Raw genomic sequence first — 21190 nt, 5'->3', positions numbered from 1 at the left:
GCTGTTGCACGGACTTCTGGTACTATGGTGAATAATAGTGGCAAGAGTGGGCATCCTTGTCGTGTTCCTGATCAAAGGAGAAAGGCTTCCACTTTTCCCCATTGAGAATGATATTTGCTGTAGGCTTTTCATAGGTGGTTTTTATGAAATTGAGGAATGTACCCTCTATCCATACACTCTGAAGTGTTTTAATCAGGAAAGGATGTTGTATTTTGTCAAATGCTTTTTCTGCATCAATTGAGAGGATCATATGGTTCTTGACTCTTTTCTTGTTGATATGATCTATCACACTGATCGATTTGCAAATGTTGAACCACCCTTGCATCCCAGGGTTGAATCCCACTTGGTCATGATGGATAATCCTTTTAATGTACTGTTGGATCCTATTAGCTAGGATCTTGTTGAGAATTTTGGCGTCAGGGATATAGGTCTGTAATTCTCCTTTTTGATGGGGTCTTTGCCTGGTTTGGGGATCAAGGTAATACTGGCCTCATAGAATGAGTTTGGCAGTTTTCCTTCTGTTTCTATTTTTTGAAACAGCTTCAGGAGAATAGGTATTATTTCTTCTTTGAATGCTTGGTAGAATTCCCCAGGGAATCCGTTAGGCCCTGGACTCCTGTTTTGGGGGAGGTTTTTGATCACTGCTTCAATCTCTTCATAATTAATTGGTCTATTTAAAAAATCAATTTCTTCCTGTTTCAGTCTTGGTAGTTTATAGGTTTCCAGGAAGGCATCCATTTCTTCCAGGTTGTTTAATTTATTGGCATAAAGCTGTTGATAAAAGTTTCTAATGATTCTTCCTATTTCGTTGGTGTTGGTTGTGACCTTTCCCCTTTCATTCATAATTTTATTAATTTGGGTCCTTTCTCTATTCTTTTGAATAACTGTTGCCAGTGGCTTATCGATCTTATTTATTCTTTCAAAGAACCAGCTTCTAGTTCTGTTGATCTACTCTGCTGTGCTCCTGGTTTCTAATTCATTGATCTCTGCTCTAATCTTGATCAACTGCTTTCTTGTGCATGGGTTAGGCCTGTTCTTCTGTTCCAGCTCGAGCTTCTTGAGGTGAGAATATAAAAACCGCATTTTAGATTTTTCTATTATTTTGAGTGAGGCGTGGAATGCTTTGTATTTTCCCGTTAGGACTGCCTTTGCAGTGTCCCATAGGTTTTGGGCCATTGTGTTTTCATTCTCGTTGGTCTCCATAAATTGTTTAAATTGATTTTTAATTTCCTGGTTTACCCAATCATTCTTGAGCAGGATGGTTCTTAGTTTCCAAGTGTTTGAGTTTCAAATTTTTCCTTGTGACTGAGTTCCAGTTTCAAAGCATTGTGGTCTGAGAATATGCAGGGAATAATTCTGGTCTTTTGGTATTGGTTGAGACCTGTTTTGTGACCCAGTATATGGTCTATTCTGGAGAATGTTCCATGTGCATTTGAAAAGAATGTGTTCTGTTGTTCTGGGGTGTAGAGTTCTATATATATCTATGAGGTCCATCTGGTCTAGTACGTCATTCAAAGCTCTTGTTTCTTTATTGATTTTCTGCTTAGGTGATCTGTCTATTGCTGACAGCGGAGTGTTGAGGTCCCCTATTAACGTATTATTATCTATATGTCTTTTTATTCTGTTTAAGGGTTGGCTTGTGTATCTAGCTGCTCCCCTGTTGGGGGCATAGATATTTATAATTGTCATATCCACTTGTTGGATACATCCTTTAAGAATAATGCAGTGTCCTCCTGTATCTCTAACTACAGTCTTTAGTTTAAAATCTAATCTGTCTGATATGAGAATTGCTACCCCAGCTTTCTTTTGAGGTCCACTGGCATGAAAAATGGTTTTCCATCCCTTCACTTTCAGTCTGGATGTATCTTTAGGTTCAAGATGAGTCTCTTGTAGACAGCAAATGGATGGTTCATGTCTTTTTATCCAATCTGCAACCCTGTGGCATTATGGGTGCATTTAGGCCATTCACATTGAGAGTGATTATTGAGAGATATGATTTTAATGATGTCATGTTGCCTGTGAAGTCTTTGTTTCTATAGATTATAAATTTCTGTTCTGTATCACTCTTGGGGTGTTTTGACTTTTATAGAACCCCCTTAATATCTCCTGTAGGGCTGGTTTCGTGGTTACGAATTTGGTCAGTTTCTGCCGATCCTGGAAGGTCCTTATCTCTCCATCAATTCTGAATGACAGCCTTGCTGGATAAAGGATCCTTGGCTGCATGTTTTTCTCGGATAGAGCTTTAAAAATATCCTGCCAACCCTTCCTCTCATCCAGGTCTGTGTAGACAGGTCTGATGTTATTCTGATATTTTTGCCTCTGTAAGTGAGAAATTTCTTCGCCCTGGCCACTTTCAATACTGTATCCTTGGATCTAATATTTGCGAATTGCACTATGACGTGATGTGGCATAGGTTTATCATGGTTGACCTTGGGAGGGGTCCTCTCTGCCTCTTGGACATGAATGCTTGTTTCCTTTGCTAGATTAGGCAAGTTTTCAGCTACAATTTGTTCAAATATCTCTTCTAGACCTCTTTCTTTCTCCACCCACTCGGGGATGCTGATGATTCTGACATTGGAACGTTTCACTGAGTCAGTAATCTCCCATAATCTACATTCTTGAAATTGGATTTTTTTGAGCCAAGTTTCTGTTTTAACTTTCTCTTCTACCATCCCATCCTCCAATTCACTAATTAATTCTTCTGCCTCATTTACCCTGGCCGTCAGAGCATCTAGTTTTGACTGTATTTGATTCATAGCATTTTTAATTTCTGCCAGATTCGGTCTCATTTCCACCCTTAGAGATTTTATATTCTTGTTAATATTTTCGTTAATATTTTTTTCAAGTCTACACATCATCTTGACCATTGTTACTCTGAATTCCATTTCTGATAATTTGGTTATATCCATATCCATCAGTTCTGTGGCAGAGGCCACAGACTCATTATCTTTTCTTTGCCGGGGGGGATTTCTCCTTCTCGTCATTCTGGTGAGGAGAGGTTGCGGGGTTGCCCAGAGCCCAAATTATTGACCAGTGTGCACTTGTTTTATAGAGACCTTAGGGATGTGGGCTACTTGATGTTTCAGCCTGCCTTCTGGGGGAGGGGCCTGCTGTGCTGATATCCAGGCAAGCCTGTTTGGGTAGAGTCTTCCTGTCCCCTGCAAGGGGGGATGGGGATGCGCACAATGTGAGCTGGTATTTCTGGGCTTTTGTTCTCTGGAGGCTTTCCTTGGCGGTTTTCTGTGGCTCTTCTGAGAGTCACTGCAGCAATGGCCGAATCCTAGCCTCTGTCTCAGAACAGAGATCGCAGTCCACTCTCCACTGAGCTCTCTTGGCCTCTTTAACTCTGTTTCTGTCGGTGCTGACAAAAACCCTGCTGCGTCCCGGGTTGTGCGCCCCACAGCCAGCGTCCAGCCCTCACTTCCAGGGCCCGCATGTCTCTGTCCTTTGTGTTTCTAACACCACCAGCCTCCGCCCGGTTCCCACGTGCGCTCCCAAGCTCTCTGTTTCAGTGTGCTTCGCGCACACTCCAGAGTGCCGGTTTTCAGTCTGGTCGTGCGCACTCCTGAGAGCTCCTGGTATCAGTCCGGTTCCAAAGAGCACTCTGGAGCTCCGGTTTTCAGTCAGGTTGCACGCAAGCTCCCAAGCTCTTGGTTTCAGTATAGTTCGAGTGTGCGCTCCAGAGCTCTGGTTGTCAGAGTGTGCGCTCCGGAGCTCTGGTTGTCAGTCTGGTCTCGCGAGCATTTCCAAGTTCCTGGTTTCAGTCTAGTTCAAGTGTGCGCTTCGGAGCTCTGGTTTTTAGTTTGGACGCACGTGCTCCCAAGCTCCCAGTTTTAGTCCGGTTCCAGTGAGTGCTCCGGAGCTCCGGTTTTCAGTCTGGTCGTGCGCATTCCCAGGCTCACGGTCTCAGTCTGCTCTCTCCTGGGTGCAGGTCCGTGAGTCCGGCCTGCTCCCCAGTGCAGGTGGCTACTGCTTCCCAGCGCCTGAGCTTAGTGGCTCCCTCCCCCTTCCGTTTATCTTCCAATATCTGTGCACAGATTCTCAGCTTCCCACTTCGTACCTCAATACTCAGCGCTGGAGATGTTCGTTTGTAGAGATCCAGATTTATCTTCCTGCGTCTCAGGCTGATTCCGTGGGTTTTCAGGAGGGTCTGGTACTTATCCAGCTCAACTCAGGAGACTAGCTAAAAAAGGGGACCCCTACTCCTCCGCCATCTTTTCCCTGGCTCCGGGTTTTGTTTTGTTTTGTTTTTATCCATTCCTTCACCCTATGTCTCTTGATCGGAGCATTTAGTCCTTTTACATTCAAAGTAATTATTGGTAGGTATGTACTTACTGCCATTTTGTTACTTGTTTTATGGTTATGTTTGTAGTTCTTTGTTCCTTTCTTCTCTTGCTCTCTTCTCTCATGGTTTGCTGGCTTTCTTTAGCAATATACTAGGATTTCTTAATTTTTCACAAATCTATTACTGGTTTTTGATTTGTGTTTACCATTAGGTTTGTATATAACATCTTGGGCATTTAGCAGTCAGTGTTAAGTTGGTGGTCACTTAAGTTTGAACTCTTTCTTTACTTTTCTGCCCCATTTTAGGTATATGGTATTATACTTTACATCCTTTCATTTCGTGAATCCCTGGACTGATTTTTATAGATACACTAAATTTTACTGCTTTATGACCATTACTTTAAATGGTCTATCAGGCATGATACTTATCTCCATTTCATTTAGCTCTCTAGCTGTGATTTTTGTCCAGTTCTTTCATTTGGGATATATTCCACTGACTCCTCATTTTGTCTAATTCTCTGTGTCTGTTTCTACATGTTAGGAAAGTCAGCTATGTCTTCAGCTCTTGAAAGTAGTGGCCTTATGAAGAAGAGTTCCTATAGTGCCCTGTAAGGCAATGTCCCCTGTTCACCAGAACCTGGCACTTCAGGGATACCTCCTATATGTGTTGTGTGCACCCTACTACTGTAGCTGAACTGTGTTAGCCTTAAGTCCAGTCATCAGCAATGACTCTCTTTGCTTTTTGTGGGCAGAATTTCGTCCCTGTCTTATTAACGGGCCAGTGTGGGGCTGCCTTGGGCTTGAGTTGAGTCTGACCAGGCATTTTCCAGAGATGCAATAGCACCAAACTGCACTGTGCTCTCCCTGAGTTGTCCTCTGAGAAACTTTCATTGGTGGGCAGAGCCTGCAGTCAGGCAAGATCTCTGCCTCCAGGCCACTGCTAGGGTTATAGTCAGACTGGTATGTGTGGTTATCTTCCCCTCTCCCCAGGCGCAGGAGTCACTTTGGAGTGGCAATGGCCCCTGTTGAAGCTACTTCCACATTGCCAGGCTTGTGGCACCTCTTTGGATGGATTCTGACCAAGGGCATATCGAAGGAGGCAGGTCCACAGGAGAATGTGGGGGCAGTGCACACAGTGTTAGCAAGGTTTGCGTGGGTCTTCTGTGGGAGGAGATGTGGAACCAATGCCTGGCTAGAGGGGCATATATGCAAAAGAATGCAGGGGCAGGGTACACTGTTAGCAAGTTAAGTAGTGAGTGTGCAGCACTGGTTCCCACAAGTGTCCATGTGTCTAGGCTGGGGGTGGAGGAGGGACATGGCACCTGCCAGCTCCTTTGTTGCTGGAGAGGTCTCCCAATGATCCCTGCCCCTCTAGCAACACTCTGAGATTAGTAAACAAATCTCCCTCCTGTCTACCCCAGGCATTTTTCAAGCTGTTGCTCCTATGCTGTATTTCAGTGGGACTGTTTGTTGTGCCATCTCTTTAAAGGCAGGGACCCCATTTCCTCTTACTCTCCAGCTTTCCCAGAGCTGAGCCTGCTGATTTTTAAAGTTCCCGGTATTAAGCCCCACTGATTGTAAGAACTCAAGAAATTAGGCCCCTCTGGTCTTCAAAGCCAAATATTATAGGGATTTGCCTTCTTTGTGCTGGTTCCCCATGCACGGTGCCTGGTGTGAGGGTCTGTTTCTCTCCCCTCTCTGCACCCACTGCATCCTTCTCTCCTGAAGACAGTCCTGCGGATCAATTTAGCTCTTGACTGTATCTCTGCCCTTCCTACCTTCTTTGATGTGGTGTCTTCTCTACATTTAGCTATGGAGATTCTGTTCTGCTAGTCTTCAGGTTGTTTTCCAGGTTATTTACACTGATTTGGGTGTTATCTAGGTGTATCCATGGGATGTGCTGAGCTTATGATTCTCCTGTTCCTCTATCCTGGAAGTTCCTGTGAATCTTTTGCATGTATGGCTATTGTTGATCCCCCCACTCTAGTTTCTTTGGGTCTCTTATTGGTGCCCATTGCTCTAATCTCCTTTCTTTCATCTTAGGTACCTCCTGTTTCTAAACACCCTGTGCAAGTCAGTTTCTGGTTAGGTTCTGACAATTATTTCAGTTTAGAACAAGAATTGAAGACAAATTCTCCATCCACAACTGAAACATAAAATCATGCCTCAGTTTATGGTTTTGAAAGGCCTCGAGATGTTTTCTCATTGTGCCACCAACAGAATTTCCTTCTAGTGTCTGAACTGGGTTTTAATATTCCATAGAATTCCATAGTTGAAGCCTTCAAAGGTTTTGAGATTCTGCCAGTTTGTGGAAGGTTTTTATTGGCTGCAAGTTGTGATTGAAATTATTTACTTGCTATTCAGTTTAATATGATGAGAGATTTCTAAATAGGCTGCCTCAGGCTTTTTAGTGCTATCTAGAATAATGATATAAAACTGTACAACTGTCTTTTGGGAAACAAAAAACAAAGTCAGAAAAAAATAGCTCAAGTTACCCCAAGAATTTTGTTAATAAGCCCTTCTATGTTTCTGCCATATACAGTCTCCCTTTGCCTTTCAACCCTAGTATCTATTGTCCCTGCATACGGAGTTTTTGGGTGTGGTTAAGGAATTCTGGCACGTGTGTGTGTGTGTGTGTGTGTGTGTGTGTGTGTGCATGTATATCTGTGTGTGTGTGTGTAACTTCCACATAACATACATATGAGTTGGTAGCACATGAGACTTAGCATATCTCCTTCAAACCTCAATGAAGAACAAAAATAATACATATTTTAGAGAAGCAAACTGGTATTTGTGTATGGATAGATACTGATGGATTGAACTCCCAGCTACTGTTCCTTTCATCCTCCTGAGTCCCTGCAGCAAAGGTATGCCCAGCACTACAGACTATTTTTTCTCCATCCCAGGAATTCTGAGTTTCCAAATGTGAAAACTGAAGGATATCATGAGTTTACAATGTAAAAACCTTCATGTGTAGGAAAATGCAGCATTCACTGTTGTCTTCAGCAGCACTGAAAAGCTCACATAGGAGAGGACATTTAAGGAAAACTATGCTAAGGTATTGACTGAGATTAAATGATTCAATCTGATATTTCTGCAATATCTAATTCAAAGGGCCAGGGTGTCATTCCAGCAAATCAACTTGAAAAGAAAATAGGCTTATTTTGATAATCCATCTTTCCTCAGTAAGTTTGGTTTCCATAGCCACAGGCTTATCAGCCAGCTGGTTTGGTTAATGATGACTCTGGGGAAGCAACTACATGGGTCTCCATTTCTCCATCCCTATTTGCAAAACACAGCCAAATTGGTTCTAGAAGTTGTCTGAGAAGGAAACTCTTACCCCAGAGAGAGATAATACTCAACTCTCTGATAAGCAACATCTTCAATAAAAGAGGCAGATAGCAATTCTTGAATTTGTCTATAATCCAATACCCTCTTAGGGAGCAGTAATAGTGTCATGAAATTCCCCTCAGTCTGAGAATAAAGGAAAACAAATCCAGCCCTATCATATAATTCAGATATTTTTTCATTAATACTCAGAAGTCCCCGGGTTTCTTTCTGAACCTCAGCTGCCTTATCTATAAACAGATAGGTTTCCTCAGTCCCTTCTGTTCCAACATGCTGAGATTTTGCTCTCTGACCAAACAATTTCTGTTCTACCATAAACATTTCTCATGATCCTTTCTCTCCCATTTCTCTTTTCTAATTCTGGCTATAGTACCAAGCTCTAGTACCCAGTAGGACACCCTTCCAATTTATTAAGCCAAATGCCATATGATTTCTCTACCTTTGTAACTCACTCTTTTAGATAAGGTCATTAGGATAAGTCCTAATCCAAGATGACTAGTGTCCTTATAAGAGGAGGAAGATGCCATATGGAGACGGAGACACAGAGAGAGAACACCATGAGACAATGGAATCAGATACAGAAGTATTGCAGTTGCAAGCCAAGGAACACCTGGGGTTACTAGAAGCTGGAAAAAGCCAGGAAGGATCCTCCTCTAAAAGCTTTGGAGGGAGCATGACCTCACCAACACCTTGATTTCAAGCTTTTGGTCCCAAGAACTGTGAGAGAATAAATTTCCACACAGTTGATTTTTTTTTTAATTTAACAGAGAGAGCCAGCGAGAGAGGGAACACAAGCAGGGGGAGTGGGAGAGGAAGAAGCAGGCTCCTAGCAGAGAAGCCTGATGTGGGGCTCTATCCCAGAACGCCGGAATCACGCCCTGAGCACCACCCAGGCACCCCCACACAGTTGATTTTTTAAAACCTAAGTAATAAAATTTACATCTTACACCACTAAGATTTCCCCGCTACTGTCCATCTCATTCCTATTCATCCTTCAGTCATAGCTCAACTCTCATTTCTGTAAAACCTTTTGTCTTCACTACAATGTATGATTCCATTTCACCAACATATATCTAGTACCTACTATATCTGATACATTATGCTAACTAGTACAGATAAAAGTTTTTCTCTTAATCTTTTTTTTAATCAAAGTGTAATTGACATACAATATCCTATTAGTTTCAGGTGTACATCCTAGTGATTCAATATTTTTGTACATTATAAAATGATACCCATGATAAGATCAGAAGAAATCCAATAAAAAACTATCAGAACTAATGCAGAAGTTCAGTAAGGTGGCATGTATTTCTATACAGTAATAATGAGCAAACCAAAAATGGAATTAAGTAAACAATTCCATTCACAATATCAGCAAAAAATAAAATACTGAAGACTAAATTTAACAGAAGGAATGCAAAACTTATACACTTCTGTGAAAACTATGTAATATTGTTGAAGGAAGTTAAAGAAGACCTAAATTAGATGAAAATACATCAGTGTTAATGGACTGGAAGAATTCAGATGGCTTTAGTACCCACAAAGATATATAGATTCAACAAAATATCTTTCTAAATCGAAGCTGGCTGCTTTTCAGAAATTGACAAGCTGATACTAAAATTCATAGGGAAATTAAAGGAACCTGGAATAGCCAAAACATTCTTGAAAAGGAACACTGAAGGAGTCACAATTCCCAATTTCAAAGTTTACTTCGAAGCTACAGAATCAAGACAAGATGGTATTGGCATAGGATGGACATGTGGATCAATGGGATAGAACTGATAGTCTAGAAACAAATCTTAACATTTATAGTCAACTGATTTTGATAAGTGGCAAATAATGTGGAATGAAAAACCTTTCAACAAATGGTGCTAGAAGGGACAACTGTATATTCATATGCAAAAGAATAAAGTTGGACCCCTACCTCACATCATATACAAAAATTAATTCAAAATGGATCACAGACCTAAATGTAAGAGCTAAAATTATAAGACTCTTAGAAGAAAATCTTGGAGTAAATCTTCTGACTTTGGATTAGGCAGTGATTTCTTAGATGTGACACCTGAGTACAAGCAACAACAACAAAATTAGATAAATTAGACTTCACCAAAACCACAAACATTTGTGCTTCAAAGGCACCATTAAGGAAGTGAAAAAGATGGATGCCTGAGTGGCTCAGTTGCTTAAGCATCTGCTTGTGGCTCAGGTCACGATCCCAGGGTCGAGTCCTGCATCGGGCTCCTTGCTCAGCAGGGAGCCTGCTTCTCCCTCTGCCTGCTGCTCCCCCTGCTTGTGCACATGCTCTCTCTCTCCCTCTGACAGATAAATAAAACCTTAAAATAAAAAGTAAAAAAGAAAACCATAGAAACAGAGAAAAATATTGTAAGTCACATATCTGATAAAGGACTTGGATCTAAAATATATAAAGAATGCTTACAACTCAATAATATAAAGACAACCCAATTTTTAAATGGGCAAAGAATCTGAATAGACATATCTCCAAAGAAGATATACAAATGCCTAATAAAACATCAAAAGATGATTGGCATCATTAGCTGTCATGGAAAAGCAAATCAAAACCACAATGAGATATCACCTCACATGTTAGGATGGCTGTAATAAAAAAGACAGATAATAACAAGTGTTAGCAAAGATGTGGAAAAGCTGGAATGCTCATATATGGACAGTGAAATGCAAAATGGTGTAGCCACTTTGGAAAATAATTTAGCCACTCCTCAAATTGTTAAATATAGAGTTACCATATAACCCAGTAATTCTACTACGAGTTATATACCCAAGAGATTAAAACATATGTCCATATAAAAACTTATACACAAATGTTCATAGCCACATTATTCATAATAAATAAAAACTGGAAACCACCCAAATGTCCATCAACTGATGAATAGATAAATCAAATATGGTATATCCATACAATGGGATATTATTCAGCAAAATAAAGGAATGGAGTTTTGACACATGTGACAACATGAATGAACCTTGAAAACATGCTAAGTAAAAGAAGGCAATTTTAAAAGACCACTTATATGATTCCATTTATGTGAAATGTCCAGAATAGGCAAATCCACAGGAACCAAAAGTAGAGTTGCCTACGTTTGAGGAGGTTAGAAGAAATGGAAAGTGGCTGTTTCTTCTAGAGATTATAGAAATATTTTTAAATTGACTGTGGTGATGGTTACACAATTTGCAAATATACCAAGAACAACTGAATTGTATACTTTAAGAGGGTGAATTGAATGGTATATGAATTATACCTCTATAAAGTTGTTATATTTTAGAAATGGTTGAGCCTAAGTCATGAGCCTACACTGTAGTTGCAAAGGAGGCTGGGAAAGTGACTATCTGGCTTTTTCAGTCTTCCTCCTACCAAAACTCCTATCATAAGAATTCTCCAAAATCTGGGAGGATAACTCAGATGCTAGACACCCCCCCCAAATTGATAAGTATTTCCTAAGGCAGCTGAGAGTGTAATAAGTGCTATATGAGTAATATCAAGTACAAAAGCAATGAAGTCTCCTGTGGGGGGAAGATTTTTTAGAAAGGAAAGTATTGGTAGTGCCCCTTCCCTAAGCTCATTCATCATATGTGGCATTCTGTCTTCTAGGATGTGTGTTAGTCTTACCTTCTCTAAGAAATTACAAGTTCCTTGAGACTACTTGAAATTACAGACCCCTTGAGATCTACTTTTCACACAGACCTCAACCAAATCTAGCAAGTGTTTACTAATTATATTTAACTAGTAGTAATGTCATACACCTTCACTACAACCATCAGTTTTATTATGAGTTTAGCTTTTCTTTCCTTTAAGTAAGTTCTGTGCCCAGCGTGGGACTTGAACTCACAACCCCAAGATCAAGAGTCACATGCTTTACTGACTGAGCCAGCCAGGTGCCCTAGTGTAGGGTTATTTTTCATCCAGCTTTTTTTATTATATATTAATTGAAAATTGTTGGAGCTTTTAAGTATTGAGGGGGCTCTCATATGTAATTGGTTGATTAGGTTGCTGTATCCCTTTTAAAATGTAACTAAAATTGGCTTTTTAGTAACAAACCTTCTTTGTGACTTTTGCTGACAACAGTGTTTTCAATTAATGAGTTAGCTACTTTGGCTCTTTATAAAATATCACACCTTCTTAACTTGATAAAGCTCTAGGACCTATATAGACTGAAAATAGAAATCATGTAAAATTCTCCAGAGTTTGAGCAATGGAGAGAAAAACCAGAACATTGTGATTTGTAAGTTTGAGAAAATCCAAACAAATGTGCTTTTTAAAAAATATTTTATTTATTTATTTGACAGAGAGAGAAAGTACACAAGCAGGGGGAGCGCCAGGCAGAGGGAGAAGGGGAAGCAGGGAGCCCGATGTGCGGCTGGATCCCAGGACCCTGGCATCAGGACCTGAGCCAAAGGCAGCCACTAAACCGACTGAGCCACCCAGGTGCCCCAAAACAAATGTGTTTTTATATTACCTTAATTTATCTTAAAAATAATATACTTCTAATACTAATAAGGAAGAGGGCATAAAGATTCCTGACATATGTCCTTGTTTAATTTCTCAAACCACAGTAAATGGAATATCTAAACTGTGTAAAATACACAGACTTACAGTAGTTGTTTAAGCCAGTTTAATTTATCGTTCTCACATATTCAGTTTAAATAAATAAATATATATAAATATATTTATATAAAATTTCTATTTACATTTCAGTTTTAAGTGTTTGAATTTTGAAAACTATAAAACAACAATGTCTATATTTGTTGTGGATTTGCCCTTTCTTTAAGTTTGTACTTAAGTCACTTTCAATTTCTTTCTTCAGAATAATTGCATAATTAATTAACTTGCTATTTAACTACCTGCAGGGCTTGAAGTGCCATTTTTTTTTTTACATCATCTATACCTAGAAAGTCTTAAGGGAAATAACAATAAACAAAAAAAGGCAGATGTCTTCAAATCCTCATTCCAACTTCACTTAGAGGATCCTTATACATACTGATGCAGTTTTGACTCAAGCAGCCTAAACACCCTCTTAAAATTCCAAATGTTGGCATTTTAATCTGTATTTAAGGAAAAGCACTAAATAATTTATGTTTACACTTCTTTCAAGTTTTATGTGCTTAGAGTCTAATAGTCTCTTTTCAAAAGCAACAGAGAAAGCATGATTTTGTAAATGAGATGAGATCTCCAGTGGCAAGGATTTAGTTAGGGATCTTGCGTTTTGATTTTACTGTAACCATTACTGTGCTATCATTCACAAGTGTTTTCCTGCTATACAGTCTGTGCCTGAAACAATGGAAAATATAAATTGTGATTTTCATTTGTTCATTGAAGGTTTCCAACTAAACAGTGGCTATTTTCTCTCCTTGATTTCAGTGCCCTTTAGTTTTCAGTGTGTTTAGGTTTTTTGGCTAGGATAAAGCAAATAATCTTGGAAAGATAGATTCTACTGGGTTGTAATTTCTTTTCTTAATGAAATCTATAAACTGGGTACCTAAACTTCTAAGTCAGCCATTGTGGATATCTTCTGCTAATGCTCTAAAAGCTCACCTATTTTGGGGAAAAAAATCTAGAAAGAATGACATGGCTCAGAGGGACCCAACTGTAGTGAACATTTGTCTTTGGTGTTTTCATTCCACATTTGAGAACGATAACCTTCTCGACACACCATACATGAAACCACATTATGTCCCATGATCGTTAGTTCAGGCATATCGTTCTCTGACCAGCTCACTCTGTCCCATGCCCAGCAATCCTGCAGCATGACACTTTCAGGCCAGTGACCCTACCACCTTTTCATCGTCCTTGCCCCTCAGGTACTCACTTCTCTCCTTACACAGCCTGAATTCTGGAGTCAATCACTAAATCACTCCCCTACGGGACCCTCAACTCCCTTTCCCCACCCTCCCTTCTGTTGGTCACTTGACAAAATCCCAACCCTCATTAAATCCCACTCTGCCTACTCCACGTGGCTGACTGATCTCACTTTAAATTCATGACCACTAACCCCAAGTGGGCCCTCTATGCTGCCTGGTAATCACACTATATTTACCTAATCAAATCACTGTCCCACTCTCCTAGGCAACCGCATTATAATCTCTTCCAGCACCTTCCCCTTTATCCTGACTCCCAGTTGATGACCTTGATTCCTATTTCACTGAAGGAGCCCTTGTCATTGTTTTAAAACATAAATCAAATACTGTCATTTCTCTGCTCAGACCCTCCAGTAGCTCCCCTTCTCCCTCACAGTGAACACCAAAGTCCTTACAATGACTCACAAAGCCCTAGGAGATCCAGTCCTCATTACCTCTCTGACCTCATCCCCTGTATCCTCTACTGCATTACTGCTCCTGTCTCATTGGCCTGCTTGCTCAGCGAACACATCAAGCACTGTCCTACATGCCACTTGCAGTTTCCTCTGCCTACAACACTCTTTCCCTGGGTATATTTATATGGCTCACTCCTTTGCCACCCTTGTCTTTGTTCTCAGCGAGGTCTTCTCAGGCCAGTTTATTTAAATTTGAATTCCCTCATTCATCCTGGAAACTCCCTCTACCCTTTGCCTCCTTTATGTTTCTCCACAGCACTTATCTGCACACCGTGTTCTACTTCTTTGGTTTATTGTCTATATCCAGCCACTAGAATGTAAGCTTGGGCCTATGCGCCAGGATGGTGGCCTATTTTGTCCACTGTGGAAACTCCAGCACCTAGAACAGTACTTGATATATAGTGGGTGCTTCATAAATCTTTATTGAAGGAAGGAAGGAAGGAAGGAATGAATGAATGAATGAATGAATGAAGCATCTTTATTAAAGGAGATGTGTCTAAACATTACCTATCAGCTTGCTAGTTTATGTCAGGTTGTTGCTTCTGTAATCATTAGCAAAGAACACTTAAATCCAAATTTGTATTTGATTGGCAAAAAAGAGAAGTTGGAGAATCACAAAAATAATCTTAGCCTGCCAGGGCAGAGCAGCTGTGACCAGTGCTGTGCCTAGCAGGAGCATCTGTGTACAGTTTCCTTTGCCCAGAAAAGAGGAGCTGTTGTAGCCCATTCTCAGCAGATATTGCAGAAATAATGGCTTGTAACTCAAAGCTGCTTTTTCCTTTTTTTTTTTTTAAGAAAATCATAAGACTCACAAAATTATATAAGGGGCCATGAAATTTGCATTAAGTCCCACTCACATTAATCAATACTACTTACCTTACTACAAAATGCTTTTTAAGTAACCAAAGGTTGCTTTCATGTTAGTCAACGTTAATGGCATGTCTAGGCAATGAAAAAAATATATAATACTATGTTTTTTCAATATATAAATATACCAAATTTTATTATACTATAAATCACTCAAAGTGTTTTCTTATATCTATTTTTAAAGACAGCATTAAATTATGTAGGTCTATATCATTAATATATTACAATCTGGGGTGTTGAGTTAGAGATTTTAATTGCGTAGTGGTTTGGGAATTTTTTTGGAAGAAAAAAAAGCAAGATCAATTTTCCCCTTGCAGACTTTAGTAGGTAATATGAATGTCACAGATATTACCTGCTTTATAAATCATTTTTTAAGTTCCTTCCTCCATCCGAGCCCTCAGAACAGCAACCCAGCAAAGCACTGAAAAACTGTTCAAATTTAAACCATTAAAATGAAATCTGTCTCTGAATGTCTGAAAGGATTTACTGTAAAAATATAATTTTGAGATTAAGTCAATAAAATTAATTGTGACCCTGAAGGAGGGAAAAGGTGGGGCCGGGGGGGCCCTAGAAAACACTACACAATTTAACAATGCTATTAGGGAAGGGACTTGAGGGGTTACTATTAATTCACCGTAGCTAAATTCAAATACAAGCTTTTCTTTGTATATTCAACTTGTGGTGTCATTTTTTTCCATCATCAAAATTAACAAAAAAATAGCCATGAGAATTTTTTCATTTGAATTTATTAGCTACATAAGCTAGCTGAAATCTATGTAAAAGTTTTAAGACAATGAGAGTGAGAGGGCCAGCTTCTTTTTCCTTCTTTTCTGTAAAGCTGCTGTGTTGCAGTTGATAACCACGGATGTGAAAAACAGCTAATTTGTTGTTCCTTCTATCTCAGCCATGGACTTTGTTTCCAAAACAAGCAGAACTAAGTAGGGAAGGCATAGAGTGCTGAGCTCAGAGCGACCCTTTCTGCCTTGTTGTAGCACTTGTGGATGGAGCCCTGGGGCACTTGGTTCGGCCACTGCCTGCCGTTACTCCCTGCCTTGTGGGCCCGTGTCTCATCTCCCTTAATAAGACTGCACGGAGAGCAGTACTGGGAGTTTCCTGTTTCCTCTGCTAACCATAAGTTCCTTACGGTGAGGACAATGTCTGATTCACCTTTCTAAATCTCACAAAACTAGTGTCATTAAACAAAAACCCCTTAAAAGAATAAAAACCCAGTCTGATTAATCTTTTATTGCCTAGCACACTGCCTTACACCTGGTTGGCACTGAATAAATAAATAAACAAATACATAAATAAATAAATGTTGGCTCCGTGTTGAATGAATGATTGAATAATGAATGAATGAATATCAAATATTCTCCAGCCCCTTACTAAGTGACCTCAGGGAATAAGCAGCGTAGCTCTGTGGTCCAAGCCTTCTATCCCAGCTGCCTGCTTCAGAAATGGGGAAAGCAGAACCATCGGTGCTGCAGCAACTTCAGCGTAGCTGAGGCCATTCCCAGCAGAATTTACAATGACATGGAACATTCATGTCCCAGAACTAGTCCCTCAAGCTGATAACAGAGAAAATCAAATTCCCAAGTATTTTAACTATTCTTTTTAACAAAACCTAGTTAAAATGACTTTGGCCACTAGATGGCGCTTGTATTAGCCTTGTCTCCAATTTGGGAAGGGGCCCTGTTCCAAAAGTCCTTTGCTAAGTAGTATGTAGCTTGAAACTGTGAAAGCATTCATTAAAAAAATAAAAATAAAATAAATAAATAAAAAATTATGGCGCGCCTGGGTGGCTCAGTCAGTTGAGTGTTCAACTCTTCATTTCAGCTCAGGTCATGATCTCAGGGTCATGGTATCAAGTCCTGCACTTGAGGCTCTGCACTCAGTGTGGAGTCAGCTTGAGATTCTCTCCCCTCTCCCTTTGCTGTGTGCTCTCTCTTTCCAAAATAAATAAATAAAATCTTTAAAAATAAATTAATAAAAAGAATATATTAAAATAAAAGATCTGCCTAAAACTTAAAATGATAACTAAATTTATTGTATGCCTGTAGTACTGTAATTTATTAATACTATATGTTTTTTAAAAATTTTTTTACTTAAATTCAATTTAATTAACATATGTTGTGTTATTAGTTTCAGGGGTACAATTTAGTGATTCATCAGTTGCATACAACAGCCAGGGCTCATTACATCAAGTGCTCTCCTTAATGTCCATCAGCCAGTTACTCCATCCCCACCCACCTCTCCTCCAGCAACCCTCAGTTTGTTTCCTATGATTAGTAGTCTCTTATGGTTTGTCTGTCTTTTGTCTTATTTTTCCTTCCCTTCCCCTATGTTAATCTTTGTTTCTTAAATTCCACATATGAGTGATATCAGATGATATTTGTCTTTCTCTGACTTATTTCACTTAGCATAATACCCCAGTTCCATCCATGTCATTGCAAATGGCAAGATTTCATTCTTTTTGATGGCTAAATAATATTCCATGGTATAAATGTACCACCTCTTCTTTATCCATTCATCTGTCAATGGACATCTGGGCTCTTTCCACAGTTTAGCTATTGTGGACATTGCTGCTATAAACATTGGGGTGCAGGTGCCCCTTCAGTATGTTTGTATCTTTTGGATAAATACCTAATAGTGCAATTGCTGGGTCATAGGGTAACTCTATTTTTAACTTTTTGAGGAACCTCCTTACTGTCTTCCAGAATGGCTGTACCAGCTTGCATTCCCACCAACAGTGTAAGAGGGTTTCCCTTCTTCTGCATCCTCACCAACATCTTTTGTTTCCTGAGTCATTAATTTTAGCCATTCTGACCGGTGTGAGGTGGTATCTCATTGTGGTTTTGATTTGTATTTCCCTGATGCCCAGTGATGTGGAGCATTTTTTCATAACACTATATATTCTTATATAATACTAAACTATGCTAGACTAGACTAAACTATACTATACTTCATTACAATATTTTCCAAATTAATGTTCTGGGAGTTTGTAAAAAATAAACATGGGAGGGGATTAAGGAGCACACTTCTTGTGATGAGCACCAGGTGTTGTACGGAAGTGATGAATCACTATATCGTACACCTGAAACTAGTATTACACTGTATGTTAACTAACTGGAATTTAAATTAAAATTAAAAATTATATATGTATATATATGCTATATATATGGAATCCACATCCTAGACCTACTAAGTTCAAATTTTTGCATAGGGCCCAGAAATCTGCATTTTAGTAAGCTTCCAGAGACTTTCTTACAGAATGGTTTCCGTAGGAAACACCACCATTTAAGACCACATTCATATGGGAAAGTCATTCATGATTTCAACTAAGGATTCAGAGAATAAATCCTCCCTCTCCTTCTCCAACACTTGCTAAGGCACCTTTTTATTGCATTAGAGGTAAGCCATCCTTATATGCTCCAAGTTTCTGTTGGTGGTTTGTCACCTGAGACAGAGCCTCCAGAAAAGCTCAGATGACAATAACGGAAATTGAGGAAGAAGGATATGATCTCAAGAGTTATGGATAAACGAATAAAGGCATTGGGGAGCCAGGACCTCCTGCCGCTACAAGACTACAGGAAAACTCCTGGCACACACTCATTTCCTTGCCAGTTCCTTCTCTCTTTCAGGTCAGTGTCACCCCATCCCCAGCTATCCATTTCTCTGCTACCTTCCACTGACTTTGACTACAATTTCTCTCTTCTTCCTGCCTCACTACAAAACAGGCCCCAAACTCACAGCCTCTCCCCTCCTATCCCTAAAGCCAGTATCTAATGCCTGCCTGATTTCCTTATTATCAGCAGCCAAGAGAAATAAATAACAGCTAAAAAGAAATCCCATTGCTTTGTCTCATTCACTGTAGGCAGGATTGCCAAATACAATATAGGACACCCAGTTAATTTAAATTTCAGCAAATAATTTTTGTAATGTAAGTATATCCGAAATATTGCATGAGACATCATTATACCAAAAAAACTATTCATTGTCTGAAATTCAAATTTCATTGAACATCCTATATGTTTATTTGAGAAATCCAAAACCTTAGCTGTAAGAGGAAAGAAAACACACGAGATGATCCTAAGTGATAATGGTCTTTGGGGTGTCTAAAAGACTGCAGTGAGAATCATCTACATATCAGGAAACCTAGACTCAAACTCCTCTGGGTATCTCCCCTCAGGAGTAGAGACAGCTAGAAATGGAATGGAGCCTCCCAAGATTACAGATGAGCCTACTGTTGAGGCATGCAAGAATAGAATGAAACTGTAGAAAACAGTATAGCAAATACCAGAGTACACCACATATGGTAAGGATAATTATTTCCGTAACAACAGGTATGAAATTTTTGATTTGGTACCTATATACTGGTAATGAGTCACCATGTAAAGTACATTTCTTATTGAAGTACAGTCCAGAAAGTTTGATAAAGTCTTCCCTGGGCCATCTAAAAAAGGTAGTTGCCCTCGATGAATGCCTGACTATAAGGAATACACTTAAGTTGGGAAATATCTACAATATGTTAGCCTATTTATTTGAGCAGTTCCTACTGATTAGTATATATCTCTGATATTGAGTGATCTGGAAGAATAGTCTATTGTGGCAGAAACTGGCTCTGTTCTCTTCTTTCTCAATGAAGGATCAGACCACAGCTCCCAGATGCATGCAGCTCACTGGAATCATGACTGGTTCTCACCAGGAGAATCTGGGGGAGGGGATGGTGTGTGTTACCTCCAGTGAGGTGGTTAAGAGCAAGAATTTCTCCACACTCTCTCCACACCTTGTCTGAATGCTGGAGGCAGACCACATCTCAAGGCCTTTGAAGATGGAAAGGTTGAAAGACGAAGATTGAAAAAAGCTTGATCCCTGCATGGAGCAAAGCTCCAATCTATGCCTGACACCCTGCATTAGCTGTGACATGAATGAGAAATCCTCTTTTATTGTGTTAAGCTACGTTTTGGGTTGTTTACTTCAGCAGACTAACCTAACTACCACAATTTTTATTAATGTAGGAGGCAGATAACTTATAATTGCAAATACACTCAAGCCAGTACAAATTGCTACACAAATGGGCTCTATAAAAAGTATACCAGCCTTGGGGCGCCTGGGTGGCTCAGTTGGTTAAGTGTCTGCCTTTGGCTCAGGTCGTGATCCCAGGGTCTTGGGATCAAGCCTCATGTCAGTCTCCCTGCTCAGCGGGGAGCCTGCTTCTCCCTCATTCCCCTGCTCATGCTCTCTCTCTCTCTCAAATAAATAAATAAAATCTTAAAAAAAAAAAAAAAAGTATGCCAGCCTTGAGCCAGGTGCTTCAGGAATGTTTCCCATTTTATTAGTATAATGATGGTATTTATAGTAACCAGTGGTTTTGTAATTGTAAATGTATATTATCAGTATTATCAATTTGATCCTTAAGTTTATTTTTCCATACATTAATTTTTACATGAATCGTAAGATGAAATAATAGTTTATATGGCTTGTCATTCACAAATAAAAAATTTAGAACCATTAAAACCAGGATATTGAGGAATAAATCATATATATCTGATATCCTTCAAAATAATTTTATATAAGAATACAATCTTATGTCCATTTAGCCTCACCTATCTTTCCTGATAGTGAGATTAACTCTCCAAATAAATAATTTATAAAAGTAACACAAATTAATCCAGTTAATTTGTGTTGCTGCCTATCTTAAATCTCCATTACTTCCAGGATAAGATCCAAATGCCACAGCATATTGTGCCCTTCATGTCCTTGCTCATCCCCCTTGATTCGGTACCCGTGTGCCTGTCCTCTCACACTGAAGCAATGCTGACTTACCTCTAGTTTGTACTAGTCACCTAAAGCACATATTTAAAATGCAGATTTCTGGACCCCAGTGTTTTTTTGTTTTTTTTTTTTTAGATTTTATTTATTTGACACAGAGAGAGACAGCTAGCGAGAGAGGGAACACAAGCAGGGGGAGTGGGAGAGGAGGAAGCAGGTTCCCAGCAGAGGAGCCTGATGTGGGGCTCGATCCTAGAATGCTGGGATCACGCCCTGAGCCAAAGGCAGACGCTTAACGACTGAGCCACCCAGGCGCCCCATGGACCCCAGTGTTAAGAGTCAAGTTCAGTAGATATGGGGTGAGACCCTGGACTCTGTGTTTTAATAAATATCTCAGGTGACTCTGATGCCGGTGAATTATAAATTACCTGTTAAGAAATGCTATTTAAAGTGAATGATAAAAATATGTAATACTGTAAGATGTTCTACAGGATTCTAACAGGAAAAAAAATGCTGCAAAATCCATTTCTATTTTTAAATATACATACCAGTTACTCATTTTATTCATACATGAAGTT

The sequence above is a fragment of the Ursus maritimus genome, unplaced genomic scaffold (assembly GCF_017311325.1).
Source record: "Ursus maritimus isolate PB19 unplaced genomic scaffold, ASM1731132v1 scaffold_3, whole genome shotgun sequence".
Lineage (NCBI taxonomy): Eukaryota > Metazoa > Chordata > Mammalia > Carnivora > Ursidae > Ursus > Ursus maritimus.
Note: the sequence above shows the minus strand (reverse complement) of the source record.